This window comes from Miscanthus floridulus, chromosome 17 (genome assembly GCF_019320115.1).
Source record: "Miscanthus floridulus cultivar M001 chromosome 17, ASM1932011v1, whole genome shotgun sequence".
Taxonomy (NCBI): domain Eukaryota; kingdom Viridiplantae; phylum Streptophyta; class Magnoliopsida; order Poales; family Poaceae; genus Miscanthus; species Miscanthus floridulus.
Window position 1 is genome coordinate 3,676,121 of NC_089596.1, and position 17,359 is coordinate 3,693,479.

The 17,359-nt window shown below is 45.4% G+C and overlaps 1 long non-coding RNA gene and 1 pseudogene across 1 annotated transcript; one reads left to right on the forward strand and one right to left on the reverse strand.

The window, feature by feature from the left end:
- The first annotated feature begins 9,481 nt into the window (after nucleotides 1-9,481).
- On the forward strand, nucleotides 9,482-12,030 carry LOC136518528 (uncharacterized). Its single transcript, XR_010774531.1, has 3 exons — nucleotides 9,482-9,627; nucleotides 9,762-9,905; nucleotides 10,007-12,030. It is a non-coding gene; the product is annotated as an uncharacterized lncRNA (long non-coding RNA).
- A 2,413-nt stretch (nucleotides 12,031-14,443) lies between these two features.
- Nucleotides 14,444-16,593, reverse strand: LOC136518433 (uncharacterized protein At1g28695-like; annotated as a pseudogene).
- Between the last annotated feature and the right edge of the window lie 766 nt (nucleotides 16,594-17,359).

A 17,359-nucleotide genomic window follows, 5' to 3' on the forward strand; every position in this document is an offset into this window, starting at 1 on the left:
CGGACGATACTTGCTATATATAGTAATTATATATACAGTGAGAGATGCTAGCAGGCGCTCACCGGCTGGGTTTTTTATATATAGCCAAGGCCGTAGTAGGTGGGGCGGTGCGTGGATCGCGATCAGCGGTGCAAAGGAACGATGGCAATGAATTAATTGCCCCCGTGCAGTGGTGTGGCTCTGCTGGTTGCAATTTTTTTTTAATTTTAATATTTTTTGAAAACTAATTTTAAACCTAACATTGTCTGTTTTTTTAAAATTAATATTTTTGGCCACGTCTTGTGCCGCGCCATGCATGGTGGCGCGGCAGCGGACTGACGTGGCGACAATCGGAATCATTATCGTTGATATGGCAGGGCTCTGTCGAGCCATCGATCTTGGTGTGGCATTGCCGTGACACGGAGCATGGTGTGGCTGGGCCAAATAAATATCGCGAGCGAGCCCGTCCGCCCGCACGCACCCCTGCTCGCCCCGCCACTCCCGCCACGCAGCGCCCGCGCCGAGCGCACCACGAACGCCGGCGCGTCAAGGTCGCCCGCTCCTAAGGTACCTCCCTCTCGATTTCATGTTATTTTGATTATTATTGTTTTAGGATAATTAGTGATTTAGGATAGTTAGTAATTTAGGATAGTTAGGGTTTTATGATTGTTATTGATTTATGATAGTTTGTCAAATTTAGGATAGTTAGGTTAGTGAATTTGTTTGTGATTTACGTAGGTAGTTTTTAGGTTTTAGGTTGTGTGTTCTAGTATAGTTAGGATTTTGGGTTTAGGGATTGATTAGGTATTTATTATTTAGTTTATAGTTAGTTATTTAGTTAGGGATTTTTGGTATAGATACTAGTTTACAAATGTCGGTATTTACTAGTGCGTGATGCGTCGATTTTAATGACTTCATAAAGTTTTGTTAAATGCTTATATTCCTAGTGAAGTTATTTATGTTACTAATGCGTGATATGTCTGTTAATGTTACTTTGAATATATACATGTGATTTCATATTGTGTTCGTATTGCATAACAAGTAGTTTAAATTTTGCAATGCTACATAATATTAATTTGAATTTTGTTAATTTGAATACTCTAACGCTTAGTTTATCAATTTGTAACTGGATGGCCCCTCCCACGCAGCACCCGTTGTACCCCATTCTTCATCTTGAGTGACAACGATGCAGAGGTGGCCTTACCTACTTTGAGGCTCCGCACGCACACCAGGACGCACCAGTGGGACGAGCGTTATGCGCTGTACATACGGCGTGCCGGCTTCCTCGAGCTTGTCCGTATTGTCAACCACGGTCTTCCGCCCCTTGACCCAGCACTACTTACTGTAGTTGTAGACAGGTGCGTGTGCATTCTTTGTATGTAAACTTTCTTGTAACAAATTTGAGGCAACTAACAGTCGTTCTATTCTTATAACAGGTAGAGGCCTGAGACCCACACGTTCCACCTACCTTGTGGCGAGATGACCTTGACCATGCAGGACGTGAAGGCTATTTTTGGCCTTCGGTTGGGGGGACTTCCAGTGATAGGGATAGTTGACAACGATCACTGGAGGGAGCTGGTGGCTCAGTTTCCTGACTTTCTTCCACCGAACGACGAGGCTTCCAAGAAAATTAAGTGAGAAATTGAAGCCTATTTAATACTTGCATTGCTTTCCTGCAGCCATCGGGTCTCATTTTCTTTGGTAAATTTTAGGAAAACTTCCGGTGTTTCGTCGTCCTGGATCACGGAGCGCTTTGATTACTTGGACCCACAGGCTGAGGAGGCTCAGATCGATAGGTTCACTCGAGTGTGGCTCTGGCACTTTCTTGGTGCTTTTCTCTTCCTAGACGTCTTGGGCAATACCATCAGCTGGATCTTTCTTGACATACTACGCCAGCCGTGGGAGAACAAAGCGGCGTACAACTAGGGCAGCGCAGTCCTGGCATAGACGTATCGACAGCTATGCGTTGCCTGCCTTCGCACCTTAGGGTATGCAAACCTTGGAGGTTGCTCGTACCTACTCTAAGTTTGGTGTTGGGGACGATGGCCCATTGGGAGGCCCCTTAATACTGGTTTACCGGTAATTACTTCGGTTTATTATATTCTTCGATATGGTTACATATGATGAGTTTATTAATGGCTAATTCATTATCGTGTTCAATGCAGCAATGGAACGGATAGGATACACTCCCTACAGCTCTGTTTATCTAGACGGAATCAGAGTTAGTCAGAGAGAATGTGAGACGCAAGTACAGGGAGTACATGGACGGTCTCGACGTCCTAACACAGCACCAGGTTACGCTCTCTTTACTATCATACCTGTGTCTTGTTCGATCTACACTATATCACAGTCTAACTCAATTACGAAATGTTCAGGTGCATTGGTGTCTTTGGGATGCTCTGGAGCTCCAGTACTATCTTAGTCCTATCACTAGGGACGAGTCAGATGAGTATCGCTGCAACGTCCCTCTTATTTTCTTCCACGTGGTCAAGATTCACTTGCCCGTCAGGGTCTGCAGACAGTTTGGAAGAATAACAGGCTGCCCACCAATGCTTTACTCCACCAACCAAGGATTGCACGGGTGCATTATCGATTAATAACAAAGCTATAATTCAGATGTATGTGTGGTACAACTAACATCGTTTTATTGCAGGCATGACTGCAAGAAGAGGTACAAGACCAAGGATTGGCGCGTGACACACAACACGCACATCCACTTGTGGGAGACTAGGGAACGGCAGCCGGTCCATGCGGGTCCTTCCACACGACCAGCACACCTTCGATGAGTACATGCGCTGGCTTCACAGGTCTACGAGGACACATATCAAGCCCCCGTACACTGAGGAGGCGATTGACGAGGACTCGGAAGAAGATGTGATCGAAGATGTCTACGACGTTGCCACTAGAGAGGACATACAGCTACAGAGAGCCCCGCTACAAAGATACGTGGTAAGATACTTGAATGATACAATTTGTTATCCATTTGGTATTAAGTATGTATACTAAAACTGTTCAACCAGCGTTTCTGTACCCAGGTGACACAATTGTCGAGGCTTGTCCAACGAAGTAGCAGTGTTTCGGCTTCACTGAGTCTAGAGGGCAGGGGCCTAGGCGTTCTCGAAGGCTTTTGTGGAGGTAAACTATAAACTAGTCCGTTTCGAAATTGTTTCTTTAGTGCATATGCGTTTAGGAAATACACTAACTTTAACGTCTATTTATGCAGAAGATGAAGAAGAGCTGCAGGAAGCTAGCTCAAAAGCTGAGCTGCATGGACACTCCTTATGAGGAACCGCCACTTCCCGACACGGTCGGGTGGCACGTCTTCAGCCACTTTCTGGACACTAGCCGGCTCTTCTCAGCCGGTGACAGGTGTCACTTCCGTAGTGCGTACACCACCACATCATAGCGCTGGGAAGGACCCTGCAACTGAGAACGACGATGACGACGACGACCCCCCGGACTTCCGCAGACAGCACGACCAGTGGGACGATTGGTCGCAGGACGAGATTGGCATGTCTCAGCTAGGTGGTGCCCCGCTTGGTACCCAAGGAGCCTCACAGGTACTAACAAAGGTAGTTTCTTTAAATACGTAGGCTACATGAACTAACGATCATAAAGAATTCTAAGTAATCGTGCATATCATATACTTGCAGGGTACGAGCCGTACGCACCGGCGACGTGACCACACCGACGTTGGCTACACTCCCAATGTGTTGCCAACAAATCCGAAGAGATAGAGGCGTCCTGATGGATCCTTACACTCCTGGGTCTTAGCTTGTTAGGTCGAACTATTATTGGCGTCCGAAACTTGTAGGCTTAGTTGGTTATGTTATGTCAAACTTATGTTAAACCAATGAAAATGTTACGTGGCAGCTTATCAACTTGCGCACGGACTTAATTTATTTGCTTCATACTCGTTTTAATGCGTCGTGGCATCACTGCATGCGAGATTAAGTAGCAACTAGTTCAAAAACTGGCAGTCCCAGGGTATCTCGACGCCGGTGGCCGGCGTCTTACGCGAGGGGTCGAGGAAGCCGGGGTCCATGGTCGCGTCGCCGCCGATCCTACAATATAGGGCCAAAAAGCCAAATAAATAAGTTTGCTTAAAAAATATTCATTTCAATCTGATCCAATTTTTCGTAATCGATTAGTTAACATAGTGGTTAACCGTATTATGAAAGACGAAAAAAATATCATTGACTTATCAATTTCTCTATTCGGTCGTGAAAAAAATTCAACAAAAGACAAGAAACAAATCCACTATTAATTTTACGTCAAGCAATACTTAGAATAACTGCCACTGTCGGCGCGACGCGTTCCGATTAAACCGTCCAGGTACCGCCGGGCGGGCGGCGGGCGCGGCGCCCAAGCGGGCTTGCTGCTCGGGCAGGCGGGACTGGCCGTGGGGTTTCATTCGGCTCTGTCGCGCCACGGATCAGGGCGCGGCACTGCCTGCGCCTAAGGTCGATGGCGCGGCAGACCCTGCCACGTCATCGATCAGCGATTCCGGTCGCCGCCACGTCAGCCCTCTGCTGCGCCACCATGCATGGCGCGGCACAGGCATTTGGCCGCGCTAGGGCAATAGACGCATGGCCAAAAATGTTAGTTTTTAAAAAATAGACAGATAGGTTAGATTTAAAATTAGTTTTTCAAAAAGTGTTAAAATTAAAAAAAAAATCCTGGTTGCACCGGCCGGATCGGATAACCCTTGCGATGCATACAGGTGTCAGGCCCGGTCTCCGGTCCAGTTGCATGGCATGGCATCCATGTATGGCCCTGCTGGTGCTGGGTACTCCGTAATAACCATCGCAGAGCACCAATGCGGCGCTACAGTCGTCGGAGGGTTTATTTTGAAATTGGCAGTGCTGCTGGCTCTGGTCGAAATTGGCGGAAAAAATTTAGGTACGGGACTCCCGTACGCGGTAACGTGCTGCTGTCCACTCAGATGACGACGTGTGGTAGGTTCGGCAAAATTGGCTAGGCTCGCAACCGAAGATCTACGTGTCACGGGTTCACTGGACAGCCGCACGGTTCCAGGTAGAGTCCCGTACCCGATTTTTTTCCAAACTGGCGGCGCGTTAGCTGGCGGGTGTGGACTGTGGACAAGATCCATCTAAGTCTGTTGCCGTTAGTTAATGCAACGTTTGTAATTTACTTTTTTCTTAAGGCCTTGTTTATATTAGGGTTAGAAATCAGTATTTGGCACTGTAGCACTTTCGTTTGTATTTAACAATTATTGTCTAATCATGGCCTAACTAGGCTCAAAAGATTCGTCTCGTGATTTACAACTAAATTGTGCAATTAGTTACTTTTTTTTACCTATATTTAATGCTCCATACATGGGTCCAAAAATTGATGTGATGAAGAGAAAGTGAAAAAACTTAAAACTTTGAGGTAATCTAAACAAGGCCCTGAGTCACTTTTTACATCTTTGGCTCTCATAAATGGTTTCCGTGTCTCGATCTGCTCACGCCAATACCCAAAAACGATCGATCGACACAATGTTGTGCATCAATGCTCGAGTGCATGTGGTACCAAAATTGTGAGAACTTAGGCCGTGACATTCATTTCTTTGCCTTGAGCCGCAATGACATGGGCCATGCCATTTGAGATGGCTTGTGGCAAGGCCCAAAGCACAGCATGATCCGAAATCTTTTTAGATCGTTTCTAGGATTTCGACACGACGGGCTGCACAGCCCAACCCCGTATTTTGGGCCGTGTTGGCCATTCACTTTGTGCTAATTACGTAGAGGGGTATCTCATCTCTACGTACGATTCCTGCATCAGAAGCGGGCTAATGGATAGGGCCACGTCGTCCGCAAACCCGTTAGCCGTCGGATGAAGCAGGCAGGCAACGTGAACCGTCCGATCTGGAGCGGCTCGGGTCTCTGCCCGCTTCTACGCCCGCCCGGCGCTCGCGAAGTTTCTCGGGCCGTTGGCCCGTCGTGCTCCCTCAGACGGAGAGCGGGCGGCAGCAAGGGCACGGCGAGCGGCGAGGAGACGCGAACGCATCCTAGCCCCACGGGCGTCGAAGCGCACTGCGCCTGGTCTTCACCGCTCTAATCATGCCCTTCTATCGAGTTGTATCGCGCGCCGCCGCGGCCGGCGCGAGCCGCATGCCTCTTCCGCCGATAGTGATGGGCCCATCTCAGATCCATGGCCTCCGCGCCGTCGTGCCCCTCCACACGCACCGGCCGTACCTCTGCGCGGCGACCCTCCTCCGGCCTCCCAGCGCGCCTCCGCGTCATCCCTCTGCCTCCACCCCGCCGTCAAGCTGCATCTCTGCCACAAGCCCACAACTGTGGCTGCTCGTGATTTTCCGTTGAAGGCCTACTAGCCTACAAAATCCACACGGAGACAGGACCATACTCAGAGTCCGGCCGTTGCATGGTCGCCTGTGAAGTTTTTCACCCCTGCTCTGATCATCAGGCAGTGTCGTTGCTGAACCCAGAAAGCAGTGCTGAAAGCGGACCATCCAAGCCTCTCCGTGCTTCAAAGAGGTGAATAGTACAAGCTAGATAATTCAGTGTGTATGTACTTGTTCATACAACAAATAAAATCCATAGAAAAAAATAATGATGCATCCCAAAATTCTGAAACTGATTGTATAGATTTGCTTAACACATTTGGTATTATGGCTTATTTCCTAGCAATTACTTACGGTTTTGAGATATATTAGTTCATGTTTACATAGCACTCCTGCTCACACACTAGCTAACATGTTTCAGATTGCACTTAATAAATAGGTTACCGTAATTAGATCAATACCTATGAATTCAGGGATTTCCAGCATGTTGTAAATGTATCTATAAATTTGTGTAAGAACTGAAATTAGAAATACATACTTGTATTTGTTGGATTGATCTCTAATCCCAAACTAGGCCCAACGGCCCAGTTGAGCCTTTGATCCGCGTCCTAATCGGGGGCGCTCAGCCCACTATGGCTAGAGGGCCCCTGTCACACTGCGCAATAAATAGAGGTGGGGGCCGGCGGCTCAAGTCGCGAGGTTCGCCTGAGCCGAGCTCCCCACCGACAAACCCTAATCTGATCTAGAGGGCGCGCAGCCAGTGACGGAAAGCCACCAGCCGCGCCGCCACCGGATTGCGTCACCGCCACCACTGCACTGCACCGCCACCCGTCTTCCCCGATCGTCACTGCCATAGCGCAGACATCGACTCCATGACAGACGCGAGCGGATCCTCCTCCACTGCGGTGTCAGGTTTAACACGTCTATCTTCTACCCCTCCATTTCTCTCGTTCTACCTACTATTACTGCACTAGTAGATGTTCTAGGATTCATGATTCTATTCAACAGCAAGTACCCGACTAGATCTATGCTCCTAGTGATCCTATAGGTTCTAACAGTATTCATTTATGTCAAACAAAGTTAAAGCTACAATTTGAACTGTAGTTAGCTGAATTTTGTTGTGATCAATTGAATGCATGATATTCACCATCCTAGGTATTGATTATATAGGTCGAATGCACTTTTTAAAATATCTTATCCTGACATAGATGCCTCGCTAATATGTGATTTCCAATTCTAAGCTTTCTTAGAAAATAATCATTTAGTATTTAACTAATCATCGAATTTTTATAATATATCTAGGATCGTACTTTGCTTCCCGTTGAGCGTAGAGCTTCTTTTAACAACTGAAAACTAAGACATGTAACACATAAGGATTATTATTACCTGAAAAATAATGCTTTCTCAAGTAATAATCCTACAACAACCATTTTTACTCGTTGATAGCTTTTTGAGTTGGGTTACAACTTACAAGACGTCCCTACGGGTTAAAACAACTTAAAAGTGGTTTTCTTCAGGCGATTGGTTTCCATAACATTCCTGATATATATTCTATGCTATCTATCCTTATTAAATAGGTTAATGTACCATTTGCGTAAAGCCGCCGTCGTTACTTGGAAGTAGTACGCGGTGGTTTTCATAGTAGTGTACAAAGTGTATTCTGAAGCTTTGAAAGGCTGGCAGCCTGCATTGATTTCTTCAGAAGATTCTCATTGATGACCACTGAAGCTACATCACTTGAAATGTGCAATTTATGGCAGGATGATCGGGGATGACAGATTAAAACTATATCTATGAAAAAGTGATCTATTTTATATATCTACATGTAATATGTTAACAAATATATCTATATCTGACAGTCATATACGTAATACGTTCCAAGTTTCAAGCTTTGCATTGACAACTCTTAACACGCATTGAGAACTGCATATACATCAGAAGGTTCAACCTAAATAAACAGTGCACAATACGCTTGGCCAAACACTGGCCCAAATTCTATATAAGACGCGGCAAAGCCGCGCTGTTTTCTAGTTACCTTTAATGTAGTTTATATAATTTCTGTAAATTTCCTTTTTGGGTTGGAAAATGTTTAGCACTGGCGGTTGACACAAAGCCACCACTGGCTGTCAAATACACTGCAGTTTCCAGTAGCAGGGCTATAGCCTTGTTACATATTTTCAGTACGTGTATACGCATATTGGGCTAAAATGACCACGCAGGATGAATTGTACTTGGGCTTATGGCAATCTTTGGGCCACTAGCTATGCACATATATGTATTATTACTTTGGGCTAAAATCTTGCGTAGTTCAAGGGTAAGTGACTTTTTTTTTTGTTGGGCACGCTTTTGCAACTCAGAAACCCCTGGGCCTTGTTTTGTTTCTATAGAATTTGTCACTGCTTTGCCAAATTAGAAGCTTCTTTAATAATAAATTAAGGGTTAAGTCCAATTTACACCCTCCAACTTACAGCAAAGTCATGACCACTTAACGGTGAAGAATCTTTGGATTAGTAGCATGAAGTAGCTGGGAAGAGTTCAGTTCAGCACATCATCACCAAGAGTCTTACACCTGTCATGCTGAAGTGTGCAGTTGCAAGCTTGCAGCTGTGGGTTCATCAGTGATGCAATGCAAGTACATACTTCAAATCAGAGCTGAGTCCTTCCGCGAGTTCTCACCATTTCTCTATACATGCGTGACATTAATAAGTAGTTTTCTCCGTTGTAGGCACTAGCTATAGGTCTTGAACAATGCAAATCAAACAAATAATCTCTGCTGCAGCTTTGCTCTATTCGCTTGGCTGAAAATATTATTGGTTGATTTATTGTAAGAGAAAAATATTATTTATTGGCTGAAAAAGTACGACTTATAAGCCAAACGAACAGAGTAATCGCATGCGCGCAGGCCTCAGCCGCACTAAACATTTCTGCCGGCCGACCGTATCATGGTCATGGCGACCCGTCTAAACCTCACGATTCGTGAGTAATAAGAACACACACTGCAGTGTCAACGTTATCTCTAAAAAGGATTCGTGCACCAAAAGACGGGCAGCGGATCGGGCCACGTCACCCGATAACCCTGCTAGCCGTTCGATCCGACTCGCTTGCAAGTCTGAGCGTCCGATGTGGGTTCGATCGGGCCTGTCGCCCATCACCCGCAAACCCGGCCACTCATCTCATCGTCCCGGCAATCGGGAACCTTCGCGGGCCGCACCTGGTTCCGCCCGCTCACCTCTGGCTCTCGCGTCCAGCTTCTTTCCCACGAGGCCGCAACCTCTCCCGGGCAGCGGCGTAGCCACACGTGCTGATGGAGCCCTGCCTTCGCCTCGCGTCCTCCGCTCCAGGTCTGCGCCGCCTGCCACCGCAAGACCCGTCTCCACCCGCACCCGTCCTTCCTCCGGCCTCCTCAGCTCCTCGCCTCGCCTTCTGTGTGCCGGCGCTAGACACTCTGGTTTAACCCCATGGCCGTCCTCTGCAGCCTGCCGACCTCGACCATGGCGGCACCCTGCCTCGGCGTCGTTGCATCCCCCTGCTTCAGCGCGGCACACCCGCGGCGAGGCAAAGTCAACACCGGGAGGACTAGAGCTGGCCAATCCAAGAGAAGCGACCTCAGACGATGCTGGTGAGCGTGGCTTTGCATAACTACCATTTGATGTGGTTTTGTATTCTTTACAGTTACATGAATGCTACTTTAACCCATGTATCTCCATGTGAAATCTGCAGACTGCTAAATCAGGTGGGCAGATACAGTAAAGTTTTGCCATCCTTCCTCACACGCCCTCAACGTGTTTGCTGAAATTCAGGCCATGAATTTGATATTTTAGGACACGCTGAGAACTGGGGGACCTGTTTATGATGTTGTATTGTCCATCTCGCAGAAATCAACTCCCTTGTGTCTGAACTTTAACTTTGATGATGCTTCATATCTGCATGCTTCATTCAAATCTCCATGCCCTGTGCCTCCATGCTACTGGCTTAATCTACAGAGCCCACATATTAAGGATTTGTCAGCAGAAATTTGGACATTCGCAGTCTCCACGCTACATGCTTAATCTAAAGCTCACGTAACAAGGATTTGTCAGTTGAAATTTGGACATTCACATACATGGCTGACATAACCTAGCATCTCTTTTCCCCATTAATTCCTACTTGCATAGCGCACAGTTAGTTCTGATATTTACAGCAGATAATGGTGTGCTCTGTTTTCCTACTTTGTGTCCATTTATTTCTTACTTATGTACAACCCATCCTTTTGGTACGCTAGCGATCTAGATCTACCAGTTACCTGCCCAGTCCATTGCTTCATGGTCTCACTTCCCCTGTTTCCTTATCTCTGCCAAATATATTTTTGTACTACACACCTGTTGTTCAGCTAATTAATTTGGTGCTAAACTTTTTCAATTTCGATTTTGTGCCTTCCCACTTATCTCTATTGGCTAGGTGATCTTCGATGAACAACAGTTCAGGTAGTAACATTTTCCTGTTGTATATGCTGTAATTGTCAATCATGCATTCCTTTTCATGTTTTAACATAGGTTGTCATTTTTTGGTGGTTTTGTTCTTCGGTTATCTGAGGCTATTTATTATTTAGTAAAAGGAAGATATTTCCTTTTTTTAATCATGTCCCATCTTGCTTGCTTTGCTGCTCTCTCTCTCTCTCTCTCCCTCCCTCCCTCCCTCCCTCTCTCTCTCAGCTAAACTTTTCAGAATTTAGAGGCTGGATATGGATGCACCTGAGATAGCTATATATATAATATATATATATATGGGCTGGAGTGATTTTGAGATAGCTTCTACAGTTCTGGATAATGGATTCTCTCTTCAGTTCTTCATCTTTTTTCTCTTCATTTCATTAGCAAAAGGGCAAGCATGGATATTGATGCATGGTACTGCTGTTGGACCATATCTATATCATTTTTTTCCAATGAAGGATATGGCTGAAATGGCATATACAATATTGCTGCCAATCCAAACACTATTTGCATCGATCCATCATCATGCCTTCCTATGGTAGATTTACCTGCACTTTATATTTATAGATGCTATTTACATGTGATTTAATGTGACAACATTAGATAATCCTATTAGAGAGCTTCTATTTTTTATTTTGTTAATTAGTGATTGCCTTGTGCAGGCCCAGCCTTTGAGAGAAGGTACTCGGTTTGGCAAACTCTGACCAATTCAGAGTTATCATTGACCAATTCAGTTTCTCTTTTATGGAACTGTTCTTACAATCCTATACCTATTTTTTTACTGAATACTGAACTATATTTCTGCAGACTAACCTCATAAAGGAAGTACTCCATTTTGCATATTGAAGGATATAATCCATTGTGAAATGGGTGATGAAGAATAGACATGGCGGCCTTATGAATTTTTTCCTACACCCAATCCAAGAATAACCAAAGTTCCTGTTATCCTCACCTAAATTAGATAATGAACTAATGTCTATGTAGTTTATATATATGTTTGATTTAGTGTTCAGCATTGCAAAATTTTAATTTCTACTGTTCTGTACCTCGTCTATATTGTATTGCTGGACTTTGTGTAAATATCAATCAGTTATTCGTAATGGTGTTGTAAAGCATGTCAACATTGTGTATTCCTTTTAATCGGCCAATTTCGCATATTTTCAGTCTTCCAGATAAATGCTATTATTAAATAGCTCATTGAATAACTAAGAAAAAAGCCTAAAAGATAACAGATATTAATAGCAACGGTAGTTATTTAAGAAAATTGTCATGCTACTATCATCTTGAGCTATAGATAGTTTTACTGCTAAATTTGCAACAACAAAAAAATAAACTTTAGCAAAATGTGGTCTTGCAAAATTAATGAAAATATAAAGCTACTTCTATTCCTGAACTTCTAGCACTTGAACCTCTACTAATGTAGGTTGATATAAATTCTCAGAGTGTGAACACTGAACACCCTGTTGATCATGTACTATGCAATTCAGCTTCTGTAGCTAATCTAAATAATTATTCTTATAATATTTCTAACTTTTTATTGTGTCTTTTGCAGTAAGAAAACATTTAATATTTCTATCTTCTACGCAATTGGCTTCACAGTGCGGGCAAGCGCACACGGTCGAGCGGCAACGCCGCCCGTTTTTTCTAGTTATTGGGAAAGCAGAGTTTAAGCACAGAACAATCACAATCAACGGTGCCGCCCGTAGTTTTCCCTTGTGGCTAGGACCACAAAACCATGTATGTATATGTGATGCTGGAGGAATATAATCGTGTTCGTTCTCTTTTGTGAGGAGCAAGAGGCAAACTCACGATACGTGCTCATTTGGTTAGAATAGTGCGCATTCATCTATGACATAAAGATTGATTTCAACACGTATTAGAACAGATAGCACAAGCTATATGTTCCGGAACAACGCACGAATATGTTTACTGGTCAATCACATATGTATCATAGCTTTATGATTATTCGTGAACTTGTACCTAAGGATTATTTCCGAAATCTGAAGCTGAGTGACGTTAGCAATGCTCGTTGTAGAAAATAAAAGTGTAAAATAAATAATCTTAATCTATGTCTAATATTAAAGAACGAAAATTTCTTTCTTTCGCCTCTCACGCTCTCTTCCTCGGTTTATTATCTCTCACTCCTACCTTTGTTGCTTTGAGTTTCAAGCTGCAAAACCTTCCGTTACTGTCACACGACACACGCCACTCATGTCTTGGACCAGTTGCCCGAGCCCACTCATGGCGTGGTGCGTGTGCAGGTATATAGCTCATCTTTCACTTTATTCTTAAACCCACAACAATTGCACACAATAACTACATGTTTAAGTTGAGTCACTATTTTATCAATTTTTCATAACGGGATTAATAACCATGTATCGTACTAGCATTTATTATGGATCTTAAAATTTATTTAATTTAAGATTGGGCCAAACCCAATAAATCTAATAAAAATTGCTAACTCGTTATCATGGCACGAGCACTACATAATAAATTGTATGTCTCGTTACAACGTACGGGTATGTTTGCTAGTCTAATATTAAAAGATGAAAAGTTTTTTTTGGCTTGTCTGTTCCTCCACTCCATCCAGTAAAAGAGTCATAACCGGTTTTACTAAAGGTAGTAGTACGTGATGAATTAGAGATAACATTCCTAATTAGTTTATTGTCCTGTCTGGACTCGAAAACAACTTGTGCTCATATGAGTTAGAATAACGCGCGTCCATTCATAGTAAAAATAAGACCATGTTTGGATCTCATGGTCTAAAGTTTAGTTGGGTACTAAAATTTTGACCATTTTAGCACATTTGTTTGTTCTAGTGAACTAATATCTTTTTTGTGAGTTTGGTTAAACTTTAGAGCACATGTTTTGAGCTTCCAGAGCTAAAATTTAGTGGCTAAACTTTAGACCATGAGATCCAAACAGGACCTAAGTCCAATTGTAATACGTATTGAAACATATAATTCAAACTTTTTATCATTTTGCAACCCTTGGACATAGTATTTGTTAGTACTCCCTCCATCCCAAAATAAGTGATGTTTTAGTTTGTCCTAAGTCAACCCATTTCAAGTTTAACCAAATTTATACAAAAAAAAGTATTAGTGTTTATGATACCAAATAAGTATTATTAGATTTATCATAAAATATATTTTCATATTCTACTTATTCGTTGTCATAAAGATAAATGTTCTTTCTTATAAATTTGGTCAAATTTAAAATTATTTAAATTATAGGCACTTTAACTAAGAATGCACCTAGAATATAATTTGTACTATATATATCTAATATCGAAGAGCGAATGGATTCTTGCACGCCTTTTTTTCACTAATTCCAAAAATATCCTTGTACCCTCCGTATCTCGTATGTCACATAGACTCGTTATCCGTACTTGTTAGAACGACTCTTGTCCTACGATGGCACGGAATCTGATTTCAAGGCAGAAGAGAGTCTTGTTGCAGCTCACGGATGCATTTGCTAGTAAATTTAAAGAGTGGCATGGTAGATAAAAGATATAATAAATGTATAGGTATAACATGTGTACAAGTACGAGTTGGTGGCTAGTTAACCGGAACAGGATGCAGTATACTCGAAATATAACCAAGCATATACCATGGGCCAAGCAAGCTGATGAGAACAGCCTAAATTTGTCATCTTGTCTGGATGGAATGTGTGGTACAAGACAGGGAGGAGTTGGTTGACGAAAGTAAGACTAGCCTGGTACCAGCAGTATACAATAAAGGACACTACATATATATATATAATATATTATGTGGCACTATATATATTATTACTCTTCTGTCGTTGGTATATATATTTGTAACCTAAAAAATCGAGATAACAGAAAAAAAAAGATTCAATCCACGGCACCAACAAAGTAAGCAAATCCCGTCGTGTAAGCGTAACTCATGAGTACTGAGATACTGAGGACGAATCGATCGGCCTGTCCTGCGATGCACGAGCACGAACATGGATCATCGTCGTCGTCGTCAATGGATGCATGCTCCCGGGACGGTCCACTTGGCCTGGTGCCTGGCCCAGTGCGGCATGGCGGTGTAGTTCTTCCAGTCGTCGAGCACGGTCCTGAGGTCCGCGAGCTTGTTACGCAGGCCGACGCAGCAGTTGGCGTGCATGGTGCACACCTTGCCGAGATCCTTACCGTAGCTGCAGAAGCCGGCGACGAAGGCCGGGTCGATGTACTGCAGGCGCAGGCCGAGGTCGGCGACGAGCCCCTTCTTGATGGCGTTGAACACCGGCTGCTCGTTCTTCCCCGGGAACCTCTGCCTCGCCTCGTGCCACGCCGCCGTCATGGCGATCGTCCGGTTGTTGGGCTTGACGTGGAAGAGGCCCGTGTTGGGGAAGTTGTCGGCGTCGCCGAAGAAGACGTCGCTGGAGACGCTCATGTCCGCGTACGCCGTCACGTGCTTCAGCGGGTTCCGGAACCACAGCACGTCCACGTCCGTGAAGAGGAAGGCGTAGCCGAGCTGGAGCACGCGGCGCTGGAGCCTGAGCTTGCTCCACACCAGCTCCAGGTAGTCCTTGGAGAGGAAGAAGTTGGCGGAGGCGAAGTCGACGCCGGGCAACGGCGCGTAGTGGTAGCAGTGACGGTGGAGGACGCGGCACCGCGCCATGGCGCCCGGGTCCATGGCCACGATGAGCACGTGGCGCAGCAGGGGCGCCGTGCTGTCGCCCACGCGGAAACTCTCCAGGAACAGGTCCAGCAGCGACCCGGGCGCCGCCCACGCCTGGTTCACGCACGTCACGATCACCGTCCGGTCGTCCGCCGTCTTCTTAGCCCGCGGAACTCCTCTTCGTCTTCCTCCGCCTCGCCGCTGGCCGCGCCCTGCTGACGTTATTATTCAGTTCTTAGCTCATGAGTAGTGAATTGTGTTGATTCGTTTATCTACAAAAAAGAAATAAAAAAGAGAGTGAAACGTGCTTTGTTGTGGATTTGTTTTTTCTTTAAAAAATAGTGATTTGGAGTAGCAGTAGACTTGATTCAGATCGCAGCAAGCAGCAAGAAAAAGGTGCCTAAAGTTGCAACGCTGGAGCAAGAAAAAGGCGCTGTCCCCGAGGCCCGGACGCTGTGCCTATTCGGCCGCTGCCAACGGTAGATGACCGCACGGCAAATCCATCGATGACCAAATCGAACAGAAGAGAAAAATTGCGTGGCAGAATTGGACGAACAGCATGTCAGTCAGCATGCAGAACCTGATGATGAACCGCATGCATGCAGCAGAAGATTCTAAATTCATTAGTAGCTAGTATAATACATGTATGACCAACCTCTTTTCCGTGATTGGTGGTGGAATTGGGCGGCGGAAGGCGTGGATCACCGGCGGCGGCGGTAGTGGTAGCAGCAGGAGGCGGCGGCTTCGTGGCGGCGTTAGTCGTCGTCTGACGATGGGCTGCATGTTCACCTGCCGCTGGTGGTGAAGAGGAGGAGGAGGAGGACGACGACGACGCTGCCGCTGGTGACGATGATGATGATGTCCGTGTCGCTGTCCCTCCGAAGAATTGCACCATCGGCGCCCTGGTGAGCTCCTCGGGGCGGCGCTGCAGGAGCAGCACGACGGTGAGCGCGGCCACGCAGCCGAGCAGGAACGACGCCGCCTGCCGGCCCGTGGCCTCCACGCCGGCGGAGACCTGCTGCTGCTGCTTCGCCATGGACGGACGGACGCACGAGCGCTCGCCGCGCCGCCGCTTAATAACGAGCGAGCGGTGCAGCCGGCCGGTCTGTGAACGCGCGCTGCGGTGTACCGTGTACGTGGTGGTGGTGGCAGAGGAGGATGGATGGGTAGCCCGTTTTGGTGTGCTGCACCGCACTCCGCAGCCCACTGATCTAGCTAGAGATGTGCCGATCGATGTGGCCGCACAGCGCCGGATCCCCTTAAATACAAGGGAAGAAATACAGATATAGGTCGTAGATATACTCCATGTTGCAGCTATGCATGCATGCCGTATTTTTGTTGTTGCAGACGTCGTATGGCCGTATGTGGCGGCAGCAGGCACTAGCTAGTGAAGGACTCGTATACTACCATGCATGCAATACATGATACATACGGTCACCTGGTGCGTCCAATTTCGTTCCTTTGGTCACCTGGTGCATGCTGGGATCGATCCCTAACCGGTGCGGTGAGCTACGTGCCAGGGCACGATCCAAACACGCCCACAAGATACGTTTGGTCTCTGGAAAGTTTTGAATGAACCAAAAAAAAACCATGTCATAAACCGATTAGGCGTCTCTTCATGCAGTTGACTCCACTAGAGTTGAGTCACTGACTAGTGGGGAACCACTTCCGTCCTAGACCTCATTTAGTTTGGACGCATCCGGAAGGTCTAGAACCAATGTGCGTGGGTTTCGCTTATCTGCTCCCTCTAAATCGATATTTAATAATGAATTTGTATTATTACGATTAGTCTTTCTGCTATCTTCTCTTTCTCCTTGGTTTTTATTATTATATAGTGATTATTTTTCCTGGCCTACGAATTAGATCGATCATGAGATCTAAGGCTAATTATTATTTTTGTCTCATTTTTCTCTATAATATTTAGTGTTTTTATTCTTTTTTGCTTTCTTTTGTATTATACTCCCTCCGTATCGGAT